Source organism: Trachypithecus francoisi, unplaced genomic scaffold (genome assembly GCF_009764315.1).
Source record: "Trachypithecus francoisi isolate TF-2019V2 unplaced genomic scaffold, Tfra_2.0 Lachesis_group11, whole genome shotgun sequence".
NCBI classification, from domain to species: Eukaryota; Metazoa; Chordata; class Mammalia; order Primates; family Cercopithecidae; genus Trachypithecus; species Trachypithecus francoisi.
Genome location: NW_022681456.1, coordinates 1,299,641 through 1,313,868, shown reverse-complemented (window position 1 = coordinate 1,313,868; position 14,228 = coordinate 1,299,641).

Genomic DNA, 14,228 nt, shown 5'->3' with positions numbered 1-14,228 from the left:
GTTGCAGTGAGCCGAGATCGTGCCACTGCACTCCAGCCTGGAGACAGAGCTAGACTTCATCAAAAAAAAAAAAAAATTAAACATCGCAGCACTTTGGGAAGCTAAGGTGGGAAGATTACTTGTGGCCAGGAGTTCAACAGCAGCCTGGTCAACATAGTAAGACCCCATCTCTGCCAAAAAAAAAAAAAAAAGTTTTTAATTAGCCATGGTTAATATTGGCTCACATGGGTAATCCCAGCTACTCAGGAGGCTGAGGTGGCAGGATCGTTTGAGCTCAGGAGCTTGAGGCTGCAGTGAGCTGTGATCTTTGCCACTGCACTCCAGCCTGAGCCACCAAGTGAGCCCTGTGTCTAAAAATAACTGGTTAAGATGATCGATTTTTTGTCACAATATAAAAATGCTGCAATAGACATTGCTATACATATTTGATGTTGAATATGTGTGTCTATATCTGTAGGACAGGACAGGCGCTGTGGCTCATGCCTATAATTCCAGCACTTTGAGAGGCCGAGGCAGGTGGATCACTTGAGGTCAGGAGTTTGAGACTAGCCTGGCCAACATAGTGAAACCCCATCTCTACTAAAAATACAAAAATTAGCCGGGCATGGTGGTGCGTTGCCTGTAATCCCAGCTACTCCAAAGGCTGAGGCAGGAGAATCGCTTGAACTCTAGGGGTGGCGGTTGCAGTGAGCCAAGATCGTGCCATTGCACTCCAGCCTGGGCGACAGAGCGATACTCGGTCTCAAAAAAAAAAAAAAAACAGCAACTAACTAACTAACTAACTAAATAAATAAATAGGCTGGATGTGGTGGCTCATGCCTGTAATCCCAGCACTTTGGGAGGTTGAAGCAGGTAGATCACCTGAGGTCAGGAGCTGGAGACCAGCCTGACCAGCATGGCAAAACCCTTCCTCTACTAAAAATACAAAAATGAGCCAGGCATGGTGGCACGCACCTCTAATCCCAGCTACTTGGGGGCTGAGGCAGGAGAATTGCTTGAACTCGGGAGGTGGAGGTGGAGGTTGCAGTGAGGCAAGATATTGCCACTGTACTCCAGAAAGACTCTGTCTCAAAAAAATAAATAAATAAATAAAAATAAAAAATAAATAAACAAATGAGGAGAGTTTCAATAACAATTTACGAAGAAAACCTAGTGGTTGTGCTACCAAGGTGTCCTGTTTTGGATGATGCCTGGGGACGATCAGCTAAGGAAATGCTACATTTCTGCTGGAGGATAGCAAAAAGGAAGAGGTGACTCCCCAGCCACGTTCACAGGCACCCAGTGGCCAACCCTGCAGCCAAACTTGGTCCGTGGACTCCTGGTGTCAGCACTTGACTAGGGGGCATCAGGGAGAGCCTCGAGAAAGTGTGTTCTCTAGTTGCCAAGTCTGTCAGTGCAAAGGCCCCGCGGCTGCCAGGTGCAGGGGATGAGGAGGAAAGAAGGTGCTGCCTGCCCCCGTTAAGGGTTTGGTGTTGGTGCAGGTCAGAGACGACAGGGGCTCAGACGCAGTGGTCAGGGGATGGAGATAGGAGGGCAGGACTAGGGAAGGGAGGGGAAGGAGATGGGCATTTGGGTTGGATGTGGGGGAGGAGGGCGGGCGTGAGCTCAGGAGACTCACCTGGGCGTTGGGCCTTGGGTAGAGCTGCACCATTTACAGAGATGGGTGGATTTGCGGAGGGCAGGTTTGCCCGCCTGCTTGGTGGAGCCAGGGCATTGGGGATGTTGGAGGATTCCATGTTGGAGAGCAGAGGCGTGGGGAGCAGGAGCCTGCTCCGGCCCTGACTCAGCCCTGCAGGGGTTCTCCTCCCTATGGCGGCTCTGCCTGCCTTCCAGATGTGCTGTGAGGCTGGTGACCTGTCTGTCCCATCATGGGGCCGGCTACCGCTTGTGTCAGACTGAGTCACAGGCAAGCTGCAAAGTCCTTGGGGCACTCTAAGGGCCTCTGCAGGAACCAGTCTGGCCGGCTGCAGGCTCCTGACCAGCTCGGGCCTCATTTGGGAGCTGCTGAAGTTCAGGGGCTGGAGCTCTCTGGGCTGGGAAGATGCTGGATAAAGCTTGGGTCCCTGGCCCTAGCAGTTCCTGTCTTCCACTGTCTTCAGGCCACACTGGCCACAGCTCCCAGCCCCTCTGCCCCACCCTCACCTGGGCCTGGTGGAGAGGCTGCTGGGACTCCCATACCACCAGGCAATGCTGATCAGGAAAAGTGACTTTAGCAAAAGCTTCCTACGCACTGTGTGTGCTCTTGTCCTCCCCTTTGCCTTCTTCCCCCGCCTCACGTCCTTTTTTGTTGAGGTGAGACTCACATGACATAAAATCAAACATCATGAAGTGCACAATTCAGTGGCAGTGCACAGTGCTGTGCAACCAACTCCTCGCGCCAGCTCCGAAATGTTTCATCACCCAAAAGGAGATCGCACACCCATTCGCAGTCACTCCTTAAGCGTCGCCCCCCAGACCCTGACAACCACTTTTTAATTTTATTTTTCATTATTACGTTTTTACACAGGGCCTCACTTTGTTGCCCAGGCTGGAGTGCAGAGGTGCAGGCATGGCTCACTGCAGGCTCACACTCCTGAGCTCAAGCAATCCTCCTGCCTTGGCCTCCCACAGTGCAGGGATCACAGGCGTGCACCACTGCACCTGGCCTCACTTCCCATCTCTGTGGATTTGCCTGTTCTGGGCGTCTCATATAAGTGGTGTCATACGTCATATTGTTACCGGGGGGTCCTTGTTCTTAGACCTCCCAAGATGGTGGCGGCCATTTCCAAGATGGCGGCAAGCCTCTTGTTCTCTGACCTGGGGTTCTTGGCCTCACGGATTCCAAGGAATGGAAACTTGGGCCATGCGGTGAGTGTTATAGCTCTCTTAGAAGCCGTGGGTCACAGAAGAGAACCGTGGAACCCAGCAACTAGTGTTCAGCTCGATTAGGATGAACCCAGGCACTTAGCCGTGTGGGAAAATGGCGAATGTCTAGCCCAATCGGGGGCAACAATGGGTGCCTCGCTGGATCAGGAGCGCAGCGGACACCCTGTCGGATCCGGAGGGGTGGAAGTCAGTGGCAGGTCTGCGACGGTGACATTGAGCAGTGGTGGACGGCGAGCGAAAGCTCAGCTCTGTAACAAACACGGACCAGAAGAGTGTGCAGTTGCAAGATTTAATAGAGTGAAAATAGAGCTCCCATAAAATGGGAGGGGACCCAAAGGGGGTTGCCGTTGCCGGGTTTATATCCCGATCATTGTCCCTCCCCGTGTGCTCTCAGGTGATAGATGATTGGCTATTTCTTTACCTCCTGTTTTAGCCTAATTAGCATTTTAGTGAGCTCTCTTTACTACCTGACTGGTCGGGTGTGAGCTAAGTTGCAAGCCCCGTGTTTAAAGGTGGATATGGTCACCTTCCCAGCTAGGCTTAGGGATTCTTAGTTGGCCTAGGAAATCCAGCTAGTTCCGTCTCTCAATGTGTCCTTTTGCATCTGTCTTCTTTCACAAGAATCACGTTTTCAAGATTCACCCACATTGTGTGTGGAAAAAACCACAAGAAAAAACAAAAACTACTCCCCAGATGCTCGGTGAGAATGATTTGAATGATAATAAAACTCTCCCACACAGCTGGCTCTGCGTGAATTACTCTTTTTCGTTGTGTTGTTGTTGTTGTTTTTGGAGACAGTCTTGCTCTGTTGCCCAGGTTGGAGTGCAGTGGCGCAATCTCGGCTCACTGCCACCTGTGGCTCCTGGGTTTAAGTGATTCTCTTGCCCCAGCCTCCCGAGAAGCTGGGACTACAGGTGTGCGCCACCATGCCTGGCTAATTTTTGTATTTTTAGTAGAGACGGGGTTTTGCCGTGTTCGTTAAGCTGATCTTGAACTCCTGACCTCGGGTGATCCACCCACTGTGGTTTCTCAAAGTGCTGGGATTACAGGCGTGAGCCACTGCACCCAGCTGAATTATTCTTTCTCTATTGCAATTCCCCTGTCTTGATGAATCAGCTCTGTTGAGGCAGTGGGCAAAGTGAACCCCTTGGGCGGTTACACTATGATTGCAGAGTGTTAAGCAGTTGCAGTAGAGGCTGTGTGGCTGCAAAGCTGAAGATGTATACTACCTGTCCCTTTGCAGAAAACATTTACTAACTCTTTTTTTTTTTGAGATGGAGTCTCGCTCTGTCGCCCAGGCTGGACTGCAATGGCGCAATCTGGGCTCACTGCAACCTCTGCCTCCCGGGTTCAAAAGATTCTCCTGCCTTGGCCTCCCAAGTAGCTGGGATTACAGGCACATGCCACCACGCCCGGCTAGTTTTTGTATTTTTAGTAGAGACGGGGTTTCACCATGTTGGCCAGGCTGGTCTCGAACTCCTGACCTCAGATGATCTGCCCACTTCGGCCTTTCAAAGTGCTGGGATTACAGGCCTGAACCACTGCGCCCAGTTGTTTGCTGACTCTTGTCCTAGATTTTTTTTTTCTTTTTTCAGAGTGAGACAGGGTCTCACTTTGTCACGAAAGCTGGAGTGCAGTGGCACAGTCAAAGCTCACTGCAGCCTTGACCTCCTGTGCTCAAGTGATCCTCCCACTCAGCCTCCTGAGTAGTTGGGACTACAGGTGTGCACCACCACGTCTGACTAATTTTTAATTTTTAGTAGAGACAGGGTCTTACTAAGGTGCCCAGGCTGGTCTCAAACTCCTGGGCTCAGGCAATCTGCCCACCTCGGCCTCCCAACATGCTGGGATTACACGGGTAAACCACCTTGCCAGCCTGTCCTAGATCATTAGGTAATCCGTGGGTGGACCTAGTAAATGAGGCTCCAGGTGACAGCCAAGTGCGAGCCGTGTCATTGTTTACATATTCCGGAGCATTTTCCCAAACAGTGGTCACACACAGGAGCCAAAAGCCTGGAGTTGCCACCTGGATCCTCCCCTGCCTGGGTGAGTTGAATCCTGGGGCGGGTCAGAGAGCTGAGAGCCTGAACCTGCCCAAGTCCCCTCCAGGTGCCACAGGGAGCCTCGGCTGTATACTCTGTGCCTCTGTTATCCCACCAGGAAAATGGGAGGGATGATAAGAAGACCCCTCAGAGGACTGGCTGGGCGCGGTGGCTCATGCCTATAACCCCAGCACGTTGGGAGGCCGAGGCGGGTGGATCACGAGGTCAGGAGATCGAGACCATCCTGGCTAACACGGTGAAACCCCGTCTCTACTAAAAATACAAAAACTTAGCCGGGCATGGTGGTGGGCGCCTGTAGTCCCAGCTACTCGGGAGGCTGAGGCAGGAGAATGGCGTGAACCCAGGAGGTGGAGCTTGCAGTGAGCTGAGATCGCGCCACTGTACTTCAGCCTGGGCGACAGAGCGAGACTCCGTCTCAAAAAAAAAAAGACCTCGGCCGGGCGCGGTGGCTCAAGCCTGTAATCCCAGCACTTTGGGAGGCCGAGACGGGCGGATCACGAGGTCAGGAGATCGAGACCATCCTGGCTAACACGGTGAAACCCCGTCTCTACTAAAATATACAAAAAAGTAGCCGGGCGAGATGGCGGGCGCCTGTAGTCCCAGCTACTCGGGAGGCTGAGGCGAGAGAATGGCGTAAACCCGGAGGCGGAGCTTGCAGTGAGCTGAGATCCGGCCACTGCACTCCAACCTGGGCGACAGAGCGAGACTCCGTCTCAAAAAAAAAAAAAAAAAAAAAAAAAAAAAAAAAAGACCTCTCAGAGGATGCAGTGACCTGGGCCTGGTGGCTCACGCCTGTAATCTCAGCACTTCAAGAGGCCGAGGTGGGAGGACTCATTGAGTTTGGGAGTTCCAGACTAGCTTGGGCAACATGGTGAAACCCCTATCTCCACAAAAAAAAAAAAATAAAAAATAGCTGGAGTGGCATGCGCCTGTAGTCCCAGCTGCTCAGGAGGCTGAGGTGGGAGGATCGCTGGAGGCTGGGAGGTCAAGGCTGCAGTGAGCGGAGATCATGTAACTCACTCCAGACTGGTGACACAGGGAGATCCCGTCAAAAACAAAACAAAACAACACGCGGCTCCTTTAGGAGGAGCCACACCCCCTTCCTGTCCCCAGCTGCTTCCCTTCCCCAGCCCAGCCCCAGAGAGCTGCAGAAGTCAGAGTTCTGATCTCTTTCTGAAAAAATCTTTGTCCTCCACTAGGGCACTTTAGGTAGATCTCGGAGCCTCCAGGCTGGATCCTAGGGCCTTCAGTCTCTTTGTTTAAAAAGAAAAGGAGGGGTGGGCATGTTGGAGAAGGAAGTGGAAGAAGGGAAGCTTGACAGTCCACCCTCACTCCTGGCGGTGCCGGAGGGGCATGAGGGAGCCATAGGCAGGGTGGGCCTCACCCTTGGCCCTGGAGCAGGCTCCACGCAGTGGGAGTGGAGACAGACAGCCTGGGGCACTCAAGGGAGGTTTTGGGCAGCTTCAGTCCTGGGTGCTCTCTGGGCCCCCATTTGCTGGGCCCCACCTGTGTGCCCTGAGGCTCAGAAAACCTTTTGGTTGTTTTTATGCTACTAGACAGACACTGACCTCAGGATTAGGAATCCTACTCCTAGGTATTTATACAAATCACATTCGGGAAATGTTCTTAGCAGCTTCACGCATAAATAGCCCAAAGCTAGAACCAGAAAAGCCTGTGAAGAGGCAAATCCATTTTCCATCCTCCGAGGATGTAGGCTGCTCACTGGAGGTGCCTAAGGATGGGCCTCCACTCAGGCACGGGAAAGGATGGCCCCCCATTCAGCCACGGGAAAGGATGGCCCCCCATTCAGCCACAGAAAGGATGACCGCCACTCAGCCACAGGAAAGGATGACCCCCCATTCAGCCACGGGAAAGGATGGCCCCCCACTCAGCCACGGGAAAGGAAGGACCTTGCTCAGCCACAGGAAAGGATGGCCCCCCATTCAGCCACGGGAAAGGATGGCCCTCCATTCAGCCACAGAAAGGATGACCGCCACTCAGCCACAGGAAAGGATGACCCCCCATTCAGCCACGGGAAAGGATGGCCCCCCACTCAGCCACGGGAAAGGAAGGACCTTGCTCAGCCATGGGAAAGGATGGCCCCCATTCAGCCACGGGAAAGGATGGCCCTCCATTCAGCCACAGAAAGGATGACCGCCACTCAGCCACGGGAAAGGATGGGCCTCCATTCAGCCACGGGAAAGGATGGCCCTTCACTCAGCCACGGGAAAGGACGGGCCTCCAGCCACGGGAAAGGATGGCCCCCCATTCAGCCACAGGAAAGGATGGCCCTCCATTCAGCCACAGAAAGGATGACTGCCACTCAGCCACAGGAGAGGATGACCCCCCATTCAGCCACGGGAAAGGATGGCCCCCCACTCAGCCACGGGAAAGGAAGGACCTTGCTCAGCCATGGGAAAGGATGGCCCCCATTCAGCCACGGGAAAGGATGGCTCTCCATTCAGCCACGGGAAAGGATGGCCCTCCATTCAGCCACAGAAAGGACAACCGCCACTCAGCCACAGGAAAGGATGGGCCTCCATTCAGCCACGGGAAAGGATGGCCCTCCATTCAGCCACAGAAAGGATGACCGCCACTCAGCCACAGGAAAGGATGGGCCTCCATTCAGCCACGGGAAAGGATGGCCCTCCACTCAGCCACGGGAAAGGATGGGCCTCCACTCAGCCACGGGAAAGGATGGCCCCCCATTCAGCCACGGGAAAGGATGGCCCTCCATTCAGCCACGGGAAAGGATGGCCCTCCATTTAGCCACAGAAAGGAGGACCGCCACTCAGCCACAGGAAAGGATGACCCCCCATTCAGCCACAGGAAAGGAAGGACCTTGCTCAGCCACGGGAAAGGATGGCCCCCCATTCAGCCACAGGAAAGGATGACCCCCCAATCAGCCACAGAAAGGATGACCGCCACTCAGCCACAGGAAAGGATGACCCCCCATTCAGCCACGGGAAAGGAAGGACCTTGCTCAGCCACAGGAAAGGATGGCCCCCCATTCAGCCACGGGAAAGGATGGCCCTCCATTCAGCCACAGAAAGGATGACCTCCACTCAGCCACAGGAAAGGATGACCCCCCCCATTCAGCCACGGAAAGGAAGGACCTTGCTCAGCCACGGGAAAGGATGGCCTCCCATTCAGCCACGGGAAAGGATGACCCCCCATTCAGCCACAGAAAGGATGACCACCACTCAGCCACAGGAAAGGATGACCCCCCATTCAGCCACGGGAAAGGATGGCCCCCCATTCAGCCACAGGAAATGATGGCCCCCCACTCAGCCACAGGAGAGGAAGGACCTTGCTCAGCCACAGGAAAGGATGGATCCTGCTCAGCCATGGAAACAGCCAGAGGGATGAGTGCACATGGGCCCAAACCAAGATGCAAACGAAGAGACTGGGCTGCAGAGTCCACTTCTGTGGGATTCTAGAAAGTGCAAAGTCATTGATAGTGTTGAAATCATATCACTGTTGGCCTGGGGTGGGGTTTGAATGGGAAAGGGCAGCAGATAACTTCTGGGCCGTGGCAATGCTCTGTGGTGGTTGGCAGTGGATAAACGGGTTTGTACATTTGTCAAAACTCACTGAACTGAACTCTTAGAATGTGAACCTTTTTTTTTTTTTTTGAGACGGAGTCTCACTCTGTCGCCCAGGCTGGAGTGCAGTGGCGTGATCTCGGCTCACTGCAAGCTCCGCCTCCTGGGTTCACGCCATTCTCCTGCCTCAGCCTCCGGAGTGGCTGGGACTACAGGCGCCCACCACTGTGCCCGACCAATTTTTTGTATTTTTAATAGAGATGGGGTTTCACTGTGTTAGCCAGGATGGTCTCAATCTCCTGACCTCGTGATCTGCCCGCCTCGGCCTCCCAAAGTGCTGGGATTACAGGCATGAGCCACCGCACCTGGTCAGAATGTGAACCTTTAATTGTAATGTGGATTATACCCCTCGATAAAGTTGATTTTTTTTTTTTTTTGAGACAGAGTCTAGCTCTGTCACCAGGCTGGAGTTCAGTGGCACGATCTCGGCTCACTGCAACCTCTGCCTCCCAGGTTCAAGCGATTCTCCTGCCACAGCCTCCCTAGTAGCTGGGATTACAGCATGTGCCACCACACCCAGCTGATTTTTTTTGTACTTTTAGTAGAGACGGGGTTTCACCTTGTTGGCCAGGATGGTCTTGATCTCCTGATCTCACGATCCGCACACCTCCGCCTCCCAAAGTGCTGGGATTACAGGCTGAGCCACTGCTCCTGGCGGTTTTTGTTGTTCTTGTTTTTTTGAGATGAAGTCTCGCTCTGTACCCCAGGCTGCAGTGCAGAGGGTCAGTCTCGGCTCACTGCCACCTCTGCCTCCTCGGTTTAAGCGATTCTTCTGCTTCAACCTCCTGAGTAGCTGGGACTACAGGCACCTGCCACCACGCCCAGCTAATTTTTTTATTTTTAGTAGAGATGGAGTTTCACAGTATGGCCAGGCTGGTCTCGAACTCCTGACCTCGTGATCTGCCCACCTCGGCCTCCCAGAGTGCTGGGATTACAGGTGTGAGCCACCGCGCCCCTCTGGGGAGTAGAGTTTTTAAGGATAATTTGGTGGGTGGGGGGAAGCCAGTGAGCCAGGAGTGCTGATTGGTTGAAGTTGAAATCACAGTGAGCCAGGAATGCTGATTGGTCACGGGTGAAATCACAGTGAGCCAGGAGTGCTGATTGGTCAGGGATGAAACCACAGCGAGTGGACGTTGTCTTTCTTCTTGCTTTGAGTCAGTTCCTGGGTTGGGGCCACAAGATCAGACAAGCCAGTTTATCGCTCTGGGTGGAGCCAGGTGATCCATCAAGTGCAGGGTCTGCAAAATATCTCAAGCGCTAATCTTAGAAGCAGTGTAGGGAGGGTCAGAATCTTGTAGCCTCCAGCTGCATGACTCCTAAACCATAATTTCTAATCCCGTGGCTAATGTTAGACTAGTCCCCAGGCAAGAAGGAGGTTTGCTTTGGGAAAGGGCTGTTACCGACTTTGTTTTAAACTATAAACAACAAGTTAAATTTCTCCCAAAGTTAGTTTAGCCTATGCCCAGGAATGAACAAAGACAGCTTGGAGGTTAGAAGCAAGATGGAGTTGGTTAAGTTAGATCTCTTTCACTGTCTCAGTCATAATTTTACAAAGGCGATGTCAGTAGCACTAAAAAAGGCACAGACAACCAATAAACGCAGGTCGTGGCTTCAGGAAAACTTTATTTACAAAAGCAGGTAGTTAACATCCAGAATACATAACCAGCTCCTACAACTCAACAGAAAAAAATCAAGCCACCAGATAACAAAATGGGCAAAGCACTTGAATAGACATTTCTCCAAAGGAGATACATAAATGGCCAGTAAGCAAGCACATACAAATGTCGACAAAAAGAGTCAAAGTCTGTAAAATATTTGAAGAGATTTATTCTGAACCAAACATGAGTGACCCTGGCCCCTGACACAGCCTCAGGAGGTCCTGAGAACCTGTGCCCAAGGTGGTCGGGGCGCTGCTTGGTTTTATACATTTTAGGGAGGCAGGAGACATCAATCAAATACATTTAAGAAACACATTGGGCCGGGCGCAGTGGCTCAAGCCTGTAATCCCAGCACTTTGGGAGGCCGAGACGGGCGGATCACGAGGTCAGGAGATCGAGACCATCCTGGCTAATACGGTGAAACCCCGTCTCTACTAAAAAAATACAAAAAACTAGCCGGGCGCGTTGGCGGGCGCCTGTAGTCCCAGCTACTTGGGAGGCTGAGGCAGGAGAATGGCGGGAACCCGGGAGGCGGAGCTTGCAGTGAGCTGAGATCCGGCCACTGCACTCCAGCCTGGGCGACAGAGCGAGACTCCGTCTCAAAAAAAAAAAGAAACACATTGGTTTGGTCCGGAAGGGCAGGACAACTCAAAGGGGTGGTGGGCAGGCTTCCAGGCTATAGGTAAATTTAAACATTTTCTGGTTGACAATGGGTTGAGTTTGTCTAAAAACCTGGGATCCATAGAAAGGAAATGTTCAGGTTAAGATGAAAGATTGTGGAGGCCAAAATTCCTTTGAGGTCTTACAGTGGCTGCCCTTAGAGACAATAAGTGACAAATAATTCCTATGCTAGACTTTCAGTTAATCTCTTTAGGATTGGGAGGGCCTGGAAGAAAAAGATCTAGCTATGTTAATAGAGATTCTTTACAGATGCAAATTTTCCCCCACAAAGGAGGGCTTTGCAGAGCCTTCAAAATATGGCTAATCAGACAGGCACTGTGGCTCACGCCTGTAATCCCAGTACTTTGGGAGGCTGAGGCGGGTGGATCATGAGGTCAGGAGAATGAGACCATCCTGGCTAACACGGTGAAATCCCATCTCTACTAAAAACACAAAAAATTAGCCGGGCGTGGTGGCAGGTGCCTGTAGTCCCAGCTACTCTGGGAGGCTGAGGCAGGAGAATGGTGTGAACCTGGGAGACGGAGCTTGCAGTGAGCTGAGATCATGCCACTGCACTCCAGCCTAAAACCGCCCCCTCAAAAAAAAAAAAAAAAAAAAATATATATATATATATACATATATGGCCAACCAGCATGGTGGCTCACATCTGTAATCCCAGCACTTTGGGAGGCCAAGGTGGTGGATCACCTGAGGTCAGGAGTTTGAGACCAGCCTGGCCAACATGGTGAAACTCCCTCGGTACTAAAAATACAAAAATTGGGCAGGGTGTGATGGTTCATGCCTGTAATCCCAGCCCTTTGGGAGGCCGAGGCAGGTGGATCACTTGAGGTTGGGAGTTTGAGACCAGCCTGACCAACATGGAGAAACCCATCTCTACTAACAAGACAAAAATGAGCCTGGTGTGGTGGCACGTGCCTGTAATCCCAGCTACTTGGGAGGCTGAGGTAGGAGAATTGCTTGAACCCAGGAGGCAGAGGTTGCAGTGAGCTGAGATTGTGCCACTCCAGCCTGGGTGACAGAGAGAGACTCTGTCTAAAAAAAAAAATTAATTAAAAAAAAAAAAAGTAAGTCACAACATATAGGATTAAATAAAACCCATCTGGTGAGAATTTATGGGTAGGGCATGACTCTCCAGACCCCTTAGATAAGAATTTGGGCAAGATAAAAAATATCAGAGTTTAGTCCTTAGAGAAATGCAAATCAAAACCACAGTCAGGCCGGATGCAGTGGCTCACACCTGGAATCCCAGCACTTTGGAAGGCTGACGCAGGTGGATCACTTGAGATCGGGAGGATCACTGAGACCAGCCTGGCCAACATGGTGAAACCCCATCTCTACTAAAAATAAAAAATGTAGGCCAGGCATGGTGGCTCACTTCTGTAATTCCAGCACTTTGGGAGGCCAAGGTGGGTGGATCGCCTGAGCTCAGGAGTTCAACACCAGCCTAGGCAACACAGTGAAACTGTCTCTACTAAAATACAAAAAAAAATTAGCCGGGTGTGGCAGCATGTGCCTGTAATCCCAGCTACTCAGGAGGCTGAGGCAGGAGAATTGCTTGAACCCGGGAGGCGGAGGTTGCAGTGAGCTGAGATTGTGCCACTGCACTCCAGCCTGAGTGACAGAGCAAGACTCAGTCTCTAAAAAAAAAAGCCAAAACAAAACAAAAATTAGCTCCAGGTGCGGTGGCTCGTGCCTGTAATCCCAGCACTTTGGGAGGCTGAGGTGGGCAGATTACAAGATCAAGAGATCGAGACCATCCTGGCCAACATGGTGAAACCCTGTGTCTACTAAAAATACAAAAATTAGCTGGGCGTGGTAGTGCATGCCTATAGTACTAGCTGCCTGGGAAGCTGAGGCAGGAGAATTGCTTGAACCCGGGAGGCGGAGGTTGCAGTGAGCTGAGATCACTTCATTGCACTCCAGCCTGGGCAACCAGAGCAAAGCTCTGTCTCCAAAAAAAAAAAAAAATTTAGCCGGGCATGGTGTGCACCTGTAATCCCAGCTACTCAGGAGGCTGAGGCAGGAGAATCACTTGAACCTGGGAAGCAGAGGTTTCAGTGAGCTGAGATTGTGCCACCGCACTCCAGCCTGGGCAAAAAGATCAAAACTCTGTCTCTATCTCAAAAAAAAAAAAAAAAAGTACAATGAGATATTAGTTCACACCCATGGGTACTATTGAAAGGAACTAATGAAAAAAAACAAGTGTTGGCGGTGGAGAATGGAAACGCATGGGTGCTGCTGTGGGGAAGGTAACATGGTGCAGATGTTGTGGAAAATGGTGTGGAGGTTCCTGAAGAAATTAAACAACATTCCCTACAATCCAGCAATTCCGCTCCTGGGTATATATTCCAAAGAAGTGAAGGTAGGGACCCAAACAGTTATCTGGCCTCTGAGCCCAAGCTAAGCCATCATCATATCCCCTGTGACCTGCACGTAGACATCCAGATGTCCTGCAGCAACTGAAGATCCACAAAAGAAGTGAAAATAGTCTTAACGGATGACATGTCACCATTGTGATTTGTTTCTGCCCCACCCTAACTGATCAATGTACTTCGTAATCTCCCCCACCCTGAAGAAGGTTCTTTGTAATTCCCTCCACCCTTGAGAATGTGCTTTATGAGATCCACCCCCTGCCCCCAAAACATTGCTCTTAACTCCACCGCCTATCTCAAAACCTGTAAGAACTAATGATAATCCACCACCCTTTGCTGACTCTCTTTTCAGACTCAGCCCACCTGCACCCAGGTGAAATAAACAGCCTTGTAGCTCACACAAAGCCTGTTTGGTGATCTCTTCACACAGATGCGTGAAACAGTACCCACATGCACAGCAGCATGATTCTCGTTGTCAAAGGTGGAAGTAACCATGCGTCCATCTGTGGGTAAATGGACAAAGAAAATGTGGCCCAGCTCAAGGAGGCTCACACCTGGAATCCTAGCACTTTGGAAGGCTGAGGCAGGTGGATTGCTTGAACCCGGGAGTTGGAGACCAGCCTGGGCAACACATTGAGACCTGGTTTCTACAAAGCATGAAAAAATTAGCTGGGTGTGGAGGCGTGCGCCTCTAGTCCCAGGTACTCGGGAAGCTGAGGTAGAAGGTGCACCTGAGCTTGGGAGGCGGAGGTTGCAATGAGCTGGCTCCTGCCACTGCACTCCAGCCTGGGCTACAGAGTGACATCCTGTCTCAAAAAGAAAAGGGGGGAAAGAAAGAGGAGAAAGAGAATGTGGTCTATCCATACAATGGGTATCATCCAGCCTTGAAAAGGAAGGACGTTCTGACACACGGGACCATAAGGGCCACACCTCATGGGACCGTAAGGGACACAGCTGAGTCGCGGAAGGTCTATGGAAAAATGA